The 17,501-nt window shown below is 45.4% G+C and overlaps 1 long non-coding RNA gene across 1 annotated transcript in view; it reads right to left on the reverse strand.

Annotated features, from left to right (window-relative positions):
* Nucleotides 1-1,502: 1,502 nt before the first annotated feature.
* LOC105061900 (uncharacterized) overlaps nt 1,503-17,501 on the reverse strand; it is a 38,339-nt gene continuing 22,340 nt past the window's right edge. Inside the window, exon 5 of the long non-coding RNA XR_834649.3 lies at nt 1,503-16,581. This is a non-coding gene — a long non-coding RNA (uncharacterized LOC105061900). The remainder of the gene's footprint in view (nt 16,582-17,501) is intronic.

Below are 17,501 nucleotides of genomic sequence, written 5' to 3' on the forward strand. Positions count from 1 at the left end.
AAGCCCAGCCCATCTGCTCACTAGCTGTGTGATCTTGGGTAAGATTCTTAGCTTCTCAGTTTTCTCATCTGCAAAATGGGGCTGTTCACATCTTGTGGAGTTGCTGTGAGGTTAAAATGACATCATGCATTTAAAACCGAGAGCTTGGCTATTATGGGTGCCATACAGTCACACCTTAAGGCCTTTTAACTGGAGAAATTAAAACACAGGAAGTTAAGTGATTAAAATTTTACAATTTATTTGTATCTTTGTTTTCAGAAAGGAGGTAATACCAGCTTGACGTTTTACAACTGATACCTACAACCTGTTCCATGTCTCCCTCTCTTAAGAGAGAACAGCTCCCTATTTTATAGCATGATCCTCAGCTTTCCCAGGTCACACAGGAAGAGCAGTGACAGACAATCACTGTCCTGCTTGTATGGCAGGAAACACCCTTCCTGAAATCCTCCTCACTTGGTTCTGGAGCTTCTAACTTTAGTCACGACGAGGTTCATTGAATGTCTGCTGTGTGCTGATGAGGGTAAAGAGGTGAAAAGCTCCATGCAGCCACTGGCCTCACAGAACCTGGGCTTGAGCCACTGAGACACGATCACGCAGATGCATGTCTGTGATCACTTGACTGCTTCTCCTTACAGCACAGTGAGTATTAAGGAGAAGAGGTACGCGGTGCTGCAAGTACCTGAAATGGGGCCTTTGTCCTAGGCAGGGAGATCAGATTGAGTTACCTCGAGAAAGCAGTGCTTGAGCTGAGTGGAAGGCCTGGTTGGAAATGACAAGGTGAAGAGGGGAGGGAAGAGCTGTCTGGGCACACAAAACAAACGAGGCAAATGCCAGCGGCTGGAGTGAAGACAGGGGGAGGGCTTGCATCGTAAAGGGCCTGGTCACCCCTGTAAGGAGTTTTGTACTTAACATCGATGAAGCTCTACTGAAGAGTTTCGTGTAGGGAAGTGACACAATTAGATTAGTGCTTTGGCATCATCACTAAAGCTGGAAACTGGAAGGGAGGTATATAAACCTGTTAGAAGATACTCCAGGTATCCTGAAACGAGTCAATGATGGCTTAGGCAGGGTGACGGTAGAAGTTGATGTGGGAGAGTTTTATAGATTTCAGATACGTTTAGGAGATGAAATCAACAGGAGCTTGAATGGAGTGGGAAGAGGGGTGGGGTGTGTGTGTGGAGGGGACCGTCAGTTGAAAGAGAAGGAAGAATGTTGAGAGAGTCCTAAGATTCTCCCTTGTGAAGTGGATGGGGGTTGAGGGGGTAAAATTCATGAGCTAGGGAACTCTGGAAGGCATTTGAGCTTGGGGATATGGGAAGACTGTGACTTTGGGTATGCTGACTTTGAGACCACCTTTGAGAAAGTCAAGAGATGTCAAGGAGAGATTCAGATCCCTGTCTGGAGCCCAGACAAGCCTGGCGGGAGGTATAAGTGAAACCATGGGTATTATTATGAGAAGAGCCCCTAGAAACAGACCTTGAAGTGAGGGGTTGTATGCAATTTATCAGTCCAGGCTGTGCTCCCTGGGAGCCTGGTGAAGGAAGGGAAGCCAAGCAAGAGGACCATCTCGGGCAAGCCCCAGCAGTGGGGAGGCATCAGCCTGATCCCCAGGGGGCACTCTGGAGGATCTGTTACCCGCCACAGCTTCCCTGCCCACTGCATGAAGGACCTATATTTGTGGGGTGATACAAACCCCAGGCTTGTCTCCTTCCTTGACATGCAATCAGCCTGATGGCAGTCCTCCTCCTCCTAACACCTGTAGGTGAGGCACAGAACCCTCAACAGGGATCCAAAGCCCACTGGATGGAGTGCTGACACAGTCACACTTGTGGTAGAGAACACTGCCCAGGGGGAGAGAAGAAGGAGTAGGGGCAGGGCCCCTGCGCCAAGGAACTTCTACATCACCGACTAATTAGAAGAGAAGCTTATAAAGGGGATTGAGAAGGGTTGTGGTTTCACAACCACCTTTCAAAGGGAAGAGGCGTTATTACCCCCACTTGAAAGATAAGAAAACCAAGGCTTGGGGAGGTTAAGTAACCATCAGATTAATGGAAGAGCTGGGACTTGAACACAGATCTCCAGACCCTAAGCTCTTTCAAATGCAACATGGGAAGGTTTTCTAGTGCCCAAGGGTCCCAGGAGTCAAGGGAGCTGGTCCTCCCTCAAAGATGTTTATAGATGCTCATGCTGATGGTTAAACACTTTGCTTTGTGACTCAGACTCTGAGAAACCAAGGAGGAGGAGAAGGGAGGGAAACTCCATTTTCAGCGAACCTAAGAATCTCCTTTGGAGACTCTGTCATCAAAAGGATTCTGATTTTGCCTCTGGGAGGTGGAGAGAGAAGATGGAGAGGTTTGAACCTTCAGCCCAAGGTCACCACTTTGAACAGCTAGCAGCCTGGCCGGGGGTGGCGGGTGGTGGGGTGTAGGAGGCATGAAGATGGCTGTGAGGAGGGCTTGGGGCAAACAGTGAAGGGTCTCAGCTGCTCTGAGCACAGGCCCAGCTCTGCTCAATGCACCAAGGCTCTGAGTTTATTTTCTGACTGGGGCAGTCGGGTGGGGCGGGGAGGGGAGCAGCTGTTGACTCTGTCCATTAAACAGGCTCGCCAGATGTTTGCTGACCCCAGGTTCTTTCTCCCCCAAGGCAGCCCCACTGCCTCCGAGATCAGCAGGGGTGTGCTAGTTCCCAGGGCTTCCCCAGGCCGCAGGGAGGGAGCCTGTCTGGGGTGGGGTGGGCTCTGGGCTGGGACTCAGGGCCGTGCCTGCGGGACACAGAGCGTGACCCCCTGTTTGCCGAGTCTCCAGGAACGAGGAGCAGTGAGGAAAATTGGAAGTAATAATCCCTGCCCCCTGAATTGCCTGGGATTAATTAGGAGACTGATAATGTGCAGCGTGTGCCTAGGATGAAAATGAGTTATAGTCTCGTTATTGATATAGCTGGATGGATGATTAGTTTATATGAAACAAGGCCACTTCTCAATAAGCCAGAGGTCATTCGGTGTCCTCATAGGGGGACATAAGGGAATAGCCGGTGGGTGTTTGTGCAAGGAACTCCCGCTGATTTACTGGGGAGGGTGAGAGCCAGCAAATCAAAGCTGTTTTGCCCAGTTTAGTAAATAAAAGGCAAAGACCCAGCACGAGGCTTGTGTTTATTCCCTTCCTTAAAGAAAATATTTTCCATAAAGCTGGACACTAACATTAAAAGTCAAAAGGGGGCGGGGAGGAAGAAACCTAAATCCGATGTAAATTGGAAGCAAACTAGTGTTCATTTCCTGTGGAGCAATTCTATATTTTTTAATGGAGTTACTGTGGCTTTTTATTTCAGCATAAGGTGAAGAGTCAAAGCACGAGGATTTAAGGCTTCCAAGTGTGTGTCATTATATGAACAGACCCTTAAATTTGCCAGCACGCCCCAGGCACTGCTCCTGCATAACTAATGTCTCCCTGCCAGGGCCCGGGCTGAGGGCCCTTTGACTCCTCTGGAAGTTATGCAGGGATAAGGGGAGTGTCAGGAATGCAGGATTAGGCCCCATAATTGAGGCTGTCATTAGCTGAAGAGGCAGGCGGGTTTGTGAGCCTTTCCAAGTTTGCATTTATTATGGCTTGAAGATATAGTTCCTTAGGTATAGAGGAGGTAGGGGGTTCTGTAAGTCAGCAATATTTTCTTCTCTTTTTAAGTTGGCTGGTTCTGTAACATTCACTCTGCTCTTCTTAATAGATCCCAGAAATGCTGATATAGTCCTTCAGAGGAAGCATTCACTTGAAACAACAAAAGATTAGAGAGACTTTAAAAATGTTGGATTCTCTTTACCTTTTGAGGAAGGCCAGCTGGAACCTTCTGAAATTGTTCCTGTTCAATATGCAGTCCTCAATAGTACTGATGGTGAGGATGAAATATTATTTTTGTGGATACAGCAATGGTGGGACTAGAGACCACATGGGGCCAGGGCTGAGGATCCTGCTACGGGACGAACAGGCCGGGGGGGGGGGGGGGAGGTCTTAAGATTCTGAAGAGAACAAATGGCCCGTGACCACTCATACGCATGCATGCCAGGGGCATGCTAAGTAACACCCATTCATTCATTTTTTTTTTTAATTTTTTAAACTGTAGCAAACTATAAATAACATAAAATCTCTTTTTAGGTGCAAAATTCAATGACATTAGGTACAGTCACATCATTGTGGAACATCACCACTATCCAGTTCCTGAATTTTTCATTTTCCTCAAGTGAAACTCTATACTCCTTAAACGATAACTCCACAATAACTTCCCTTTCCCACCAGCCTCCAGCTTACTTTCTCTCTGTACTTTGACTACTTCAGGTACCTCATACAGACAGAATCATGCAGTATTTGTCCTTTCATGTCTGGATTATTTCACTTAGCACAAATGTCTTCAAGGTTCCTTTATCTTGGGGAATGTACCAGAACCCTATTTCTTTTTTAAGGCTGAATAATATTGCACCATGTGTATATTCCACATTGTCTTTATCCACTCATCCGTCCAGGCACATTTAAATTACTTCTACCTTTTGGCTACTGTGAATGATGATGTTATGAAAATGGGTATATAAGTATCTCTTCTGGACCCTAATTTCAATTATTTTGGATACATATCCAGAACTGGAACTGCTGGATAGCATGTAGTTCTAGTTCTCATTTTTTTGAGGAACCACAATACTGTTTCCCATAGCAGTTGCACTAGTCTATATTCCTATCAATTGTGCACAAGGGTTTCAGTCTTCAACAACACTTGTTATTTTCAATTTTTTTAATACTTATAAAGTGGTACCTCATTGCAGTTTTGATTTTCCTAATGATTAATGATGTTGAGCATCTTTTCATGTGTTTACATACAAGTATCTGTTGGAGCCCCCATGTTTAATTCTTTGAAGTATGTGCCTGGAGATGGAAGTACACATCATCAAATGCTGAAGCTGCCCCCATTAAGGACTTGCTGGACAATACTTCCAGTGGGTTACTGTGAGTCCTTGAGAGTACAATAAAACTTCTGATTAATCAGAATGCTTAGAGGCCAAGAATTTTCTGGCTAATGGAGGGTTAATAAGAATTTTCCATTTTTGTTCCAATCACTCTTGCTGAAATTCTTCCCCCAATTTTTTTTAAATTTGTTTTTCAGATGAGTTATGCAGCCTGCCCTTGGAGGATTTTTCTTTATCCTAGGGGAATTCTATGAAATGAGCACCGAGGGCCTAGGTTCTTAGTGTGCTATCCTGGAGGTTTAGGTTAGAAGGTATCAAATATGTCGTTATGTTATAGACCAAAAAGTAACTGCTGTATGGGACTGTGAACTCTGAGTCAAATATTCAGAGATGTGGTTTCGGAAACGAAGCTCTGTAGCTCGTCTTTTTGGCAGTAATTGGAGAGCAGGGCCTGTTGTCTATTAAGGCCCCTCCTAGTTCATGAAAATAAAACCATGTCAACTGCAAATAAAAGAATGTTTATCTTTCTATTCTCCATGGAGGCAGTTGGAGGGTCCAGGCTGGGAATGTGTCCTATTCATCCAAATGAGATAGCACATCAATGAGGTTTCACTGGGAAAGAAAGCGTGTTCATATTCATCCAAGTTTCACTTCATCGGCAATTGTGACTGGGGCTAGATTCTGTGTTTACGTACTGAGGTACCCCTGGCACTAGCCCAAGGCCAGGTACCAGGTAAGTGATCAAGTGATCAAGCGAATGAATCAGTGTGGCCTGAGCCTTTAAAAGACTGCCTTATTGCCTCTCGCCCTCATGACGTGTTCAGGTGGTGGTTCTCTGCCAGCACTGGGATGGAGCACTTTGCTGGCCAAACTGGGTCCCAGCTCCTGGATGCTGCCAGTGAAGACAGCCCTACTCTTCACCAGCTACTTGTATCTGTGATCCTTCTTTTAATTGCATGGGAAACGTCTTTTTTTGGCAACTAACAGGGGAAGGAGGCAGGAGAGAAAGGAAGATACTGGCTAAAATGGTAGAAACAACCATTTTGAGTATGATATGGTGGACGGGTTTGAACTCAGGACCAGAGGGAGGCAAGCCAAAGTACAGAACTGTCCTCCTGAGAAGGTCTGTGAAATTCTCGGCATGGACCTGCTGCTCTGTGTTCTGGGGGTACAGCGTGGCTGAGGAGGTCTCTGTTCTCTCTTCTGCGTGGGTTGCCTTCCTGCTCTAAGCACACTGGAGACAGCAGCCTAGGTGGGAAATGGCACTGGGGGTGCTCACTGTCTCAGGGCAGCATCTGCGAGAGCCAGAGTGCGAGGGAAAAAAGACGTGGGCACCTGGTGCCCATGGAAATTGATTGACAGCCTGTGGGCTCATGCAAGCTCCTTGTTGGGACTTCCAGAAGAAAAAGGAGGAACACTTTGAAATTCACTTGAACATATGTGGGGTTCAAAATCATAGCTTTTGTGTGTGTGTGTGTGTGTAAAATCATCAGCTGGTAAGACCTAAGGGATATTTATTTGTGCTTCAAATTACTAACTTTGTATCTACAAGCAACCAAGTCCATAACAGATGCCCATTTAAGCAGCAAATGGATAAAGAAAGGGCAACCAAATCTACACAAAAAAATTATCTATTATTTAAATTTATCTACAACTTGGTATAATTAATGGTCCTTGTACCAAATAAGAAACTCAGGTTTTAATAATAATACTTATAATAATAATACTTATTAAAATATATAATAATAATACTTATTAAAATATATAATAACAATTATTATAAAAATACATAGTACCTTCTATGTGTAAGGCATGACTCTAAGCAATTTATATACTTTAACTGATTTAATCCCCACAATGGTCCTAAGAGACAGGAGTCTTATTATGAGGAAAGTGAAGCACAGAATAGTTAAGGAACTTAGTCAAAATCACACAGCCAGTATTTAGCAGAGTTGGAATTTAAACCCAAGAAGCTGGGCTCCAGGGTCTGAGCTTTCATATATAAAGATATAGATATAGATGATGACAGTTTTATTGAGATATAATTTATATACCATAAAATCACCCCTTTAAAGTGTGCAACTCAGTGATTTTTAGTGTAGTCCCAGACTTGTACAACAATCATCACTATCTAATTTTACTACCTCGGAAAGAAACCCTGTACCTAGGAGCATTACTTCCCAATCTTCTCTTTGTCCTGTTCCTGGTAACCCTTAATCTACCTCCTGTCTCTATGGATTCTGGAAGTTTCACATAAATGGAACCTAAAAATAGAATAAATGGAGACATATATTACATCTTTTGTGTCTGGTTTCTTTCAATGGGCATGGTTTTTCAAAGTTTATCCATGAGGTAGTATGTATCAATTCTTAAATCTTTTTTATGGCCAAAAATCCCATGGTATGAAAATTACATTTTTAAAATCCATTCATTAGTTGATGGACACTTGGGTTGTTTCTGCTTTTCGGCTATTATGAGTAATGGTACTTTGGACCAGCACACAATAATGACTACTGTGTTTACAAGCATAGAACCAGCATATATTTCACATGCAGTGACTAATAACAGAGCAGGCACACCTCTGCCCATTTGTATCCATGGAGCTGATGAAGGTCGTTGTGCTCATACCAGACGATGTATGTGGAAGAGCTTTCTAATACCTGAAAGCATTGGTCCAAACTAGTCATCAACGATGTGAGCTTGGCCAATTACTAGAGAGTTTTACCTAGATCCTTGAGGATAGTTAGTCGGCTGATTGAGATTTTATTATTAAAAACATTATTTTCAAAGCTTCCAAGGTGTATTATTTGAGAAACAAGACAAGGGTCCCCATGTGTGTCCACAGCCAGCCACCATGGGCTCTTCTTCCACAAATGCCTTTGTGGGTCCCAGAGATACCAGCCTCTCTGCTACCACTTTCCTCTCTCCTACCATTTTCCTCTCTCCTATTTGTTGTTTGCTTTTGGTGTTTTGTTGATTATTCCTCATGGAAAGTTGAAAAAACAAATTTAAATATGTTTAAATTTAGGAATATGTTTAGCTGCAAGTAACAGAAAACCTAACAGTGGCTTAAACAAAACAGTGGCCTAATCCACAAAAGTGGATTTTTTTCCTCAAGAAGTCAGAGGATTGTTTTGGTGGCTCAGTGATGTCAGGACTCATTTCTCTGTTTTTATCTTGATCTTTCTCTCACGTCCACAAGAAGACTGCCCAACGTGAGGCATCACTGTCTATATTCAAGACAGAAAGTGGGGGTTGGAGAGGAGTGGTGCCAGGAAAGCAAAACATTCTCAGAAGCCCCTAGCAGAATTTCAACTCTTGCCCACAGAGATCAAACGGCCATCCTTCCTTACTAGGCAGGCTGAGAGAAATCATAGTTAGCTTTTCTAGCTGCTAGAGTGGAAGGATGTGAAAGAAAAGGGAGTGAGAAATAGGTATTGAGTTAACAACAACAAAAAAAAGTTAGCCACATTTCCTTAAAAAGAGAAGGTTAGGAAATCTAGACAGATAAGAGGAAATGGCCACAGCTCAGAGGGAAGAGTGTGGCCAGTCTCCCTCTCTTTTCCAGTTGGTGTGTCCAGTGAAGTTCTCCCCTTGCCTTTTCTGCTTTCAGACTTGGGATGACACCAGAACCACTCATCTCCCCAGACACTGGTTTGGCTTCATCATGGCTGAATGCCCGTCTGGATGTTTTAGCGATGTGACCACAGCACGTTGTGACATGATGTGCTCTTGAGACATTGTGACTGGAACCAATCTGGCTGGCTGAGCAATGTCTAAATCCCAGCCAGCTCGTCCAGGGCCCTGGGGCCAGCTTGGGATGTCAGAAGGATTCTGCAAAGTGTTTTCTGAATCTGCCCCTCTTCGTCAGGATTAAGATGCTTGAGGACAGGGCCAGGGTCTCCCTTTCCCTCTTCCCCTCTCCCATCTGTTGATCAGTCCTGGGCATGTAGATGGGTCTCAATCAACACTGATGGGTAAACTCACATTTCTGGTCACTGGTCAAAGATGTGTCACTTGTTTATGAAGTATGCCAAGAAAGTCACTAAACTCATTTGTTCAGTAAGCACTTTAGTGATTTAATCTGTGAACCAATTACTTCAATACAGTTTCCAGAAATAGAGTTCTCCATCCTTTGAAGTGGGTTAATTGTCAGTTGGTATTTTATCTGTGTTCATTCATCTGACAATTAGTGAGGGCTTCCAAAGTGTCAGGCATGGTGCTAGGCACAGAGGGACACAGAGAAAAGTGCAATGCTGCCTGCCTGGACGCAGAGGGAAATGGGCTAGGCAGGCATGTCAGCAGCGGGACCGGGGTCTGACAAGGGCTGCATCACAGTGCTGTGGGCTCACGGGGGGGCGGGTGACTCACGGCCCGGAGGAGTTGTGGGGTTGTGCAATTAGATCGGCTGCCAGAGCCTCCTTCCTCAGACATTCCAAACTGACTGCTGGCTTGGTTATACTAAGGGGGTCGGGGGGACGTGACCTTGTCTGGCTTCCCCCCTAGTTGGGTTCACTAGTGAGAGCAGGCTACTCCCTGGAGACCAGTGTCACACATGTTCCAAATTGGCTCTTTTCAGAAATAGGACAGAGAAAAACATTCAGGAGAGTATGGATGAGGTTTGGGAAGCTGGAAGGCCAGGTGCCTTCTCTGAGCGAAAGGGGGCTGCTTGAACCTTTTTCATTCCCCTAAGTCAAGAACATGTACCTTCATTTTTTCAGATGGGATGGGGTGAGGTGTGGGAGGGTGTCTGGGAAGGGCTGTCTCTACAGGACAGCTCACTGGATGAGATCATCTGGGGGTAGGGCACATAGGACATAACTTTCTTCACAAAAATGTCAATGAAGGAAAAAAAAACCCCAAAATACTTTTGGAGGCATCTTATTCCCTCATTCAAAAGAAAGTGGTTTTATGGAGTCAGGGAGTGTGGGGGGAGGCACGATGTGTGTGTATGTATTCTTGCAACATAAATGACCCACTTATATGCATAGTGGAATAGCACTGAATAGAAATGACATCCTTTTGTAACTTCTAAGTGTTAACATTAGGGCATGTTTGAGACTGAGTAGCAAAAAGTCAGCCTTGTGATCTTTTACTGTGAAATACGATTGGAGGCCATGGCACAAATCGGAGGAGGGGGCAGCATGGAGTGAGTGACCCCAAGACTGCAGGCCCAGGGCCCCCATCACACACTGAGGCTAGTGCCTGAGTTAGACAAGCAAGTAGGATGAGGCCAGAAGCTCAGAGGGACACTTCTAAACTGGCTGTACTTCAAGTCCTTTCTGCAAATAAACTTTGGACTTCCCGCTATTCTTTAATTTTTAGTATGCATTAACATAACAGATTTGTTAACTCTGGAGGTGGGAAGGCATGTATGTAACCCCTGGTCATTCTTTATCCAAGAGTCTCACCGAATTACTTGACGTAACAGCCTCACTGATGCCTGTTTCTGCCTGTGAGTCTCTGGCCATTCTAGACACCACTCACTGCTATTTCATAGATGCCGAAGTTGAGGGACAGGAAACCAAACATCTTCACAGAGCACTGATCTTACAACAGAACCAAGAGCTCCGAGGTTCTTGGCTCTGGCAGCAGCACCAGGCTCCCTTTTCTTCTTAGGGGAACAATGGCTAACACTGTGGCTTCAGACTTTGACTTTACAGGGCTGACGAAAAAAATTATCATCTGTTGAGAAGGTAGTGAAATGCCGACTTCTTAGCCCTTTGGTCAAGGCAACTTATTTGAAAGTGCTTGAAAGTAAGCTGACGGACTCCATATTCAACCATTTTGTCTCAGTTGCAATTCTGGTTTATCCACAAATAACCAAAAAAAGGGGGGGGGGGCCAAAATCTGTGGCTATACTGAACTCCTTGTTTTTGCTTTGATTGAATTGATCCTTCTTTAAAATGCTTATTGAATTTACTGGCCAATTTAATTAAAAGAGTTGCAAAAGTACAACCTCTGTGGAAGAATTGTGTCCCTGCCTTTCTGTGATTGCCCTTAAGCAACATTTAATTTGTAGAGCTGGGCTGGGGGTCAAGTAGGTCAAAAAGAATTCTTTTTGAAGGCGTAAATGTGTCCCCCAAAGAGATCCCTAGGTACCTCAAAGCTCTTAGACAATGGATGCCAATAGAGAGTGAAGAGGTGAATTTAGGGATTTTTAGACACAGCTGGGAGACTGCCTGATTCACAGTGAACTGTTCAGACCCAAAATGTGTTATTACAGGCAAGAATTAGCAATTGGCCTACGAAATAATGGGAACCACTTCCGGTCAATTAAACCTAGAAATAATCAGATTTATTTTTAATTAGAGTCAGAAATTAAGCTGTAAGCAGCTACAATCCTGTCACGTGGAATTTGTTCCTTGTCTATTATATACTGTTTAGTAACAACTATTGTTTTTGAATATTTTGTACCAGACTATTGGCTCAACTTTTGTGCACATCATGTCACTTACATCAAACATGTAAGACGGGTACTCTTACTTATCTTTCACAGAAGAGGGAATGGGGTTTTAAGGCATCTCGCAGGATTTGAACCCTTATCTGCCTGACTCCAGAGACCACAGTCCTACCTAGTTCTATGTGGCATCAATATTTATTACATGCCTGCCACTGAACAAGGCACTTCTCATGTGTCTACAATTATACAAGCCATCTAAGATGGCCATCCTGGTTTTGTCTTGGGCTACATCATGCAAGTCAAGAATTTCATTAGCCAGCGTGTATGAGACAGACCCTGAACGAACACACTTCTGCCGAGAAGGAAGTGGAAGAATGACTTCTGGAGATTCTTCGGGAAAGAGGAAAACAGGGTCTCAATCTGAGAAACCTTAAGGGTACTTTAGGCTTGGAGATTAGCACTTGGGAATGAGAGAGAAAAGGGCCTCAGGCAAAAACAATAAAACTCTATTTTAGTTTGACATGGTGGCAACTTGCCTTAAAAGAGAAAGGAGGAGTTGGGAGAGATATGGCAGGGAAGAGAGGGACCATAGTGTTTCAGGTCTTTTTTTTTTTTTTTAAAGACATTCCCTGGAGTCTGCTACAGTTAAAAGTGAAGGGATAGAGGGGGTCAGATAGAAACAAAGTGCAGAGAGAGAATTGAAGGGAGCTGGGAGAACACAAGATAAAAGATCACAGGAGAGGTAAGAAGAAAGCCAAAGGTAGCACAAAGCCCCGGGGAAGAAGCAGAGGAACTGCGGAAGCGAGTTTAATCAGCTTCGCCTAAGGCAGCCGCAGTTAAATAAAGGATGCAGGGCGGAGAGGAGCTGCCATTCTGGAAAGGAGAGGGTCAACAGTGGTTTCAGTGACAGCTTTCTGGGGCCAAAGTGACAGAAGGTGGGGAGACAATAGGAGGAGCCTGGTTGCAGGAGTGGAGAAACAAAGACCAGTGGAGAAAATGATGCAGGGATGGAGGAGGGAGAATGGATGGCTGCATCCCTAAGGGGTTGCTGGCTGCTGGCAGGAGGGGGACAGTTAAGGCAGCAATGACCACAGGAGGGAGGGGAAAGTGTGGGGCAATCATAAAGTGAATATTCAGATGCGTCTCAGAAAATGTAAGTTCCCTGTGGCTGTAAACTGCGAACCAGTCTGCCCCAGACATGGTCAGCTTTGGTTCATCTGGCTAGCTTAGCGCTGACCACAAAGACATCTGATCTGGTTGTGAAAGTGGCTATAACACCAGCCCAATTCTGCCATAACCTGTCTGTGAGTTTGCTTTCTGATGGAGGAAGCAGGGGGCTGGGAGGAGGCACCCGAGGGATAGGTATAGATCAAAGTAAAAAAATAAATGCTACAAGAAATGGCTCTCTTAAAATAAAAGTGTTTGTTTTGTTTTGTTTTTTTTCAGAGAGAGCCCAGTGAACTTCATTTGGGAACAGAATAGAATCAAGGGGAAACTATGGGTTCTGGGTCAGAAAGGCCAGGGGTTGAAACCCGGTCCTGCCACTTTTCAACTGAACATGGGCAAGTTATGCCCTTGCCTGGGCCTCCTGTGTGGAAAAGCAGCTCCTGACAGGGCATCGTGGGTAGGTGTTGTACAGAGTAAGCTGGCAAGAGATGGGCTGGCAAGTCCGTGGTAGGAGTGACAGTGGGGTGTGAGGGCAGAACAGTCTGGAAGGACCCAGAGAGCGAACCTCTTTGGGCCAGATTTTATTACACTGCTGAATAATGAAAAATCTAATTCCAAAGCCACCCTTTCAATACGACTGTTGGGCTGCACCCTGCAGGCCTGCGAGTCCTGTGCTTGCCCAGCTTCAAGACTGAATTCCGAGAATTTACGTACGCACTTAATTTCTTTTATGCCAATTAAACAGAGTTCATCCACAAACCAATCTTGGCTGTGACATTTGGAGGCAGAGACACATCATATTTCTAAGGCACACACAGACATACATATACCTACATGGACACAGATCTCACAGTTTTCCTGCTAGAGTTTAAAAGGCCTCCCCCCCCCTTTCACTCTCGCGGATTACAGTTCCTGAGAGCCCATGTAGATCATTTACATCTCAAACGCACACGAAGAGAAATATCAATTCCTTCTAGAAAGCTAACTTCCTCTAACCGCGTACGCAAAAACCAGTTTTAGAATGTCAAGACAGTCAAGACAAGGATTTTTTTCCCCCAGTTCCTAAATAGCCAATTCAGTTTAAACGAATAGCAGCAACAGACAATAATAGGTACCAGTCAGTCACATTCACAATGCCTCACTCACAGAGGAACAAGAACCAGCATTTAAGTAATCCCCGCCTCAGCGGTAGCTCAGCCGACGCCTGGCGTAACGTAAAAAGCGCGGGCCAGCCGGCCGCCGCGGCCGCTTCTTCCTCCCAGGCATGGAGGCCAGCATGTCCGCAACAGCCGCGGGGTGTCCGTGAGGCCTCTGTGCTGCCTTGGCGGCCCCTGTTCATCAAGGACAGCCACCACAGGGCCCCACATACTAGTGGAGGCCGCCCCAAGACTACCTCTGCTACTTTTGGGGGTCACCCCTGAAACTTTTGGGCCCCACATGTTGGTGGACGCCCCCCACTCACTCCCGAACTTTCCATCCCGCGTCCTTCCTTCCCCACCTCTCGTGCTCACCGGAGTTTCCTCGTCTCCTGGCTGCTCCACCAAGTTTTGGCTGCACAGCCCAGGCGTGCGAGCCCCGTGCTTGCCCAGCTCCTGGACCGGAAACAGGGCCCGGTGTCCGAGACAGACGTGAATGGTTTTTAATGGACGGGGAAGCTTACATGTCTGAAGCAAGGCTCTGGAGGATACCGCACCGTGCCCGCAGGCAGACAGCGGGCAGAACATGGCGGCAGTCCTCGCTGGGGGGGGGGGGGGGGGGTTAGCGCAGGTTTGGCTCATCAGTTACCAGGGAGACCACAGAGGGGCACGCCCCTCCCCGCCCCTCTGATAAGCTAACAGGTGGAGATGTTCTGATCTCAGAGGTAGAACAAATCACTAGCTGGGGGGGAGGTCAGTCAGGTGAGCCAGGTGAAGCGGGCACTGACAGAGCAGGGGATGTACAGAGAGCAAGAGAACAGCCATCTTGGGTGACCTGACCCCAGACGACCGTGGAGGACAATTCATATCTGGTTTCAAAATAACAAACGCAAAATTTTTGGAGTCTGAGTGTTGGAGATTATGTGGTAATAGCATGAGGATCAATCTTTTTTAAAAAGAAGCTTATCATGGGATCTTTATTAAATATTGCAATTATTTCTTCCTATCTATCTACCTATCTATCATCAATCTATCCGATCATGCTTGGAGACTCTTGGCAAACTGAAAAATCCCTATCACTACCTTTTAAACATGCAACTTTGAGCCTATGAGGTGCAAGGAAAGTCAATTTTATAACTGTCTTTAGTGCCACATTCAGACAGTAAAAGCAGCCGCTTAAAAAACCTTTAGGTAAATATTTGAAATATTCTAAAACTGACATTCTGAATGATATTCTGATACCACTTCAATAATGTTTTATAAAATTCAGAGGAAAAATGGAATTAAGTAAATTTGAACTTTCCTTTTTCCGAGGCAGTTAAAGGCCGTACTATTTGCATATTCTAATGTGGGATCACCGTAGCTCAAGGTACAAAGCTTCACAAGAAACTGTCCCTGGCAGGCCAGCAGAGCACGGGCCATTAACCTTCAGCCTTTCATCTGTATAAGACAAAAATCAGTCTCTTCTTTTCAAAGTGGCTTCTGTGTAACCACTCAGCACAGCCCATGGTTTCCAGAACCATCTTTGGAAACACAATTAGAAGGTTTAAAAAGCAGAAAACACAAGCTCCATCCTATTTACACATTTAAAGTAAAGGTCATTCTCAGAAACTGGGCTTCCCAGATTTCTCCCCTTGAAATCCCTTAAGATATGTAATACCAACATAAAGGGAATCACAAATCCAGTTTTCAGAAAATGGCATTAAATATAGATTTAAACTTTGACCTTTAGTCCCAAGTGAGAGGACAAAAAATTCTCTTTACAGTGAAAGGCATGTTACTACTAAGCTTCAATGAGTAGGGGAGAACCTGCCTGGTACTTGCCGGGATTAAGAAGCACCAATCGATTTACCTCCAATGCAGGTGTGCTGCAAATCCGCTGGGTCGAGATGCAGCATGTGATTGGGCCAAGCTCATCTATATTCTAGAGTTTGTAGAAGTAGCTTCTGGGAAACGGAGGTCTTCTTGGCTTGGGGAATTGACGTTTCCACGGCAATATTTGAAATGCAATCAGAGTGAGCAGCAGTAAGAAATGGAATACACAGGGTCTCCCACTCCACATTAGGGTCATGAGCAATAGTGGGAAATCCGTGGGTAGCATGATGACAGATTGGGCAAACAGGGAAATCATGGAGACCCAGAGCACTCATATTTTTACATCCCTTATTATCCTGAGTGCCCTGCAGCTGTCGGCCAGGGCCCCACGCTGACGACCCACTCTGCAGCTCACCTCCCTGCTACATCCTTGACAAGTTGATATTGAGGCCCAGATAGGGGAGGAGGTAGATGATGGACAATGGGAGACAGAGCTTATTGGAGAAAGGGACCATCTGTTATGTGCACACCCAGAGCCAGAAGGAGAAATTCTCCCTGACTATGGAATTTTCTGGAACAGGAAAGAGCACTGGACTGGGAGTCAGTTCGTTTCACTCTCGCTGGATGAGCTCACATTTACTAAGGAGCACAATTACTCATTTGTCTCTGTCACTAGACAGTGACCTTTCGTACAAACCTGATCTTGCTGATTTTCCGTACGTGACAGCTTACACTTGGGGCTCAGCAAGTGTTTGTTGATGGGATTAATGAGGGGAAGAAGAAAATTATTTGTTGGGAGGGACTGAGGACTTAGCCAGTCCAAACCTTTCACTTTAAAGATAAAGAAATGAAAGCCTGGAGAGGTGAAATAACTTGACTGAGGTCCCACTGCTTGTTGGCTGCAGAAGTAGTAACAACAAGAATGATGATGATGATCAACATAATAAAGTGCTTAAATTATGCAACTGCTCATGTTGTTGATTTCTGACTTGGTTCTTAGGTCCATCCTCACTCTTCTGTTTTCTCCTCTGTATCCGGGGTTGGGAAGGCTGGAAATGACATTTCCCAGACTTCCTTGCCAGCTTGAGTTAGGTTCCGTCATTGGGAAACACAGAATCCTGAGAAACAGGGACAAGAGAGAAGTCATTATATCAATATTTTAACTAAATTACTTAAATCTCTGGTCCAGGGGGCAGCAGCAGCAGGTGATGGAAGGTGGCCAGAGGCCACTATAACTGGTCTGTTGGGCTCCAGCAGCCTCCGCGAGGGCACAAACTCCTGGCTTCCTCATCGTGGCAGCAGTGCTGGCTCCAGCAGCAGGGACAGCAGTGGCACGTTGGTGGCCTCATGAGACAGTGTTTGTCAGCATGAGTCACCCCACCTTCCTTTTTGCTTGTCCTGTCCCAGTGGGTAGGGTCTTCCTGTGGTTACTAATCTCTCTCTGAGTAACACTGCCTCCCCAGTTTTGCTCCAATAGCCAGTCCAAAACCTTAGTAATCTCTGGTATTAAATCTCCCCTGATGAACCACCCAAAGTGCTTCATATATGGATTGCCTCATGGAATTCTCATAGAAACATACGAGATGTGAGCTTTTAGAATTATACTCCTGCTTTACTGATGAGGAAACTGAGGCTAAGAGACACTAAGTGCCACGCTCACATGGCTAAGTGGTGGCAAAGCAGGGACATAAACCAGGGCTATCTGATGCCTAAATCCACGTGTCTAACTCTGCACCTCAAGAGCAGCCCTGCTTCCCCCATCAGGTTGTCATCCTGAGGTGATCTAGGGGCTCAGCGAGGGTTTCTTCCTCCCCCGTGCTGTGGGACTGATTTCGGTGGGCACTCTTCTTTAGAATGCCCTTTCTCCAGGACTCTTGTTTTCTTACCCCTTGCCCTAAGCCTCGTGATGAAGTAGTTTCCTCCATTAAAAGCTTTATAGGGATGGTCTATCTTTTAGCAGCAGAGTAGCTAAGGGCACGGCGCTGTTGGCAGGAGAGCAAGGAGGTTAATTTGAGTGAGGGTTTGAGGGAAGAGGAGA

This window comes from Camelus bactrianus, chromosome 4 (genome assembly GCF_048773025.1).
Source record: "Camelus bactrianus isolate YW-2024 breed Bactrian camel chromosome 4, ASM4877302v1, whole genome shotgun sequence".
Lineage (NCBI taxonomy): Eukaryota > Metazoa > Chordata > Mammalia > Artiodactyla > Camelidae > Camelus > Camelus bactrianus.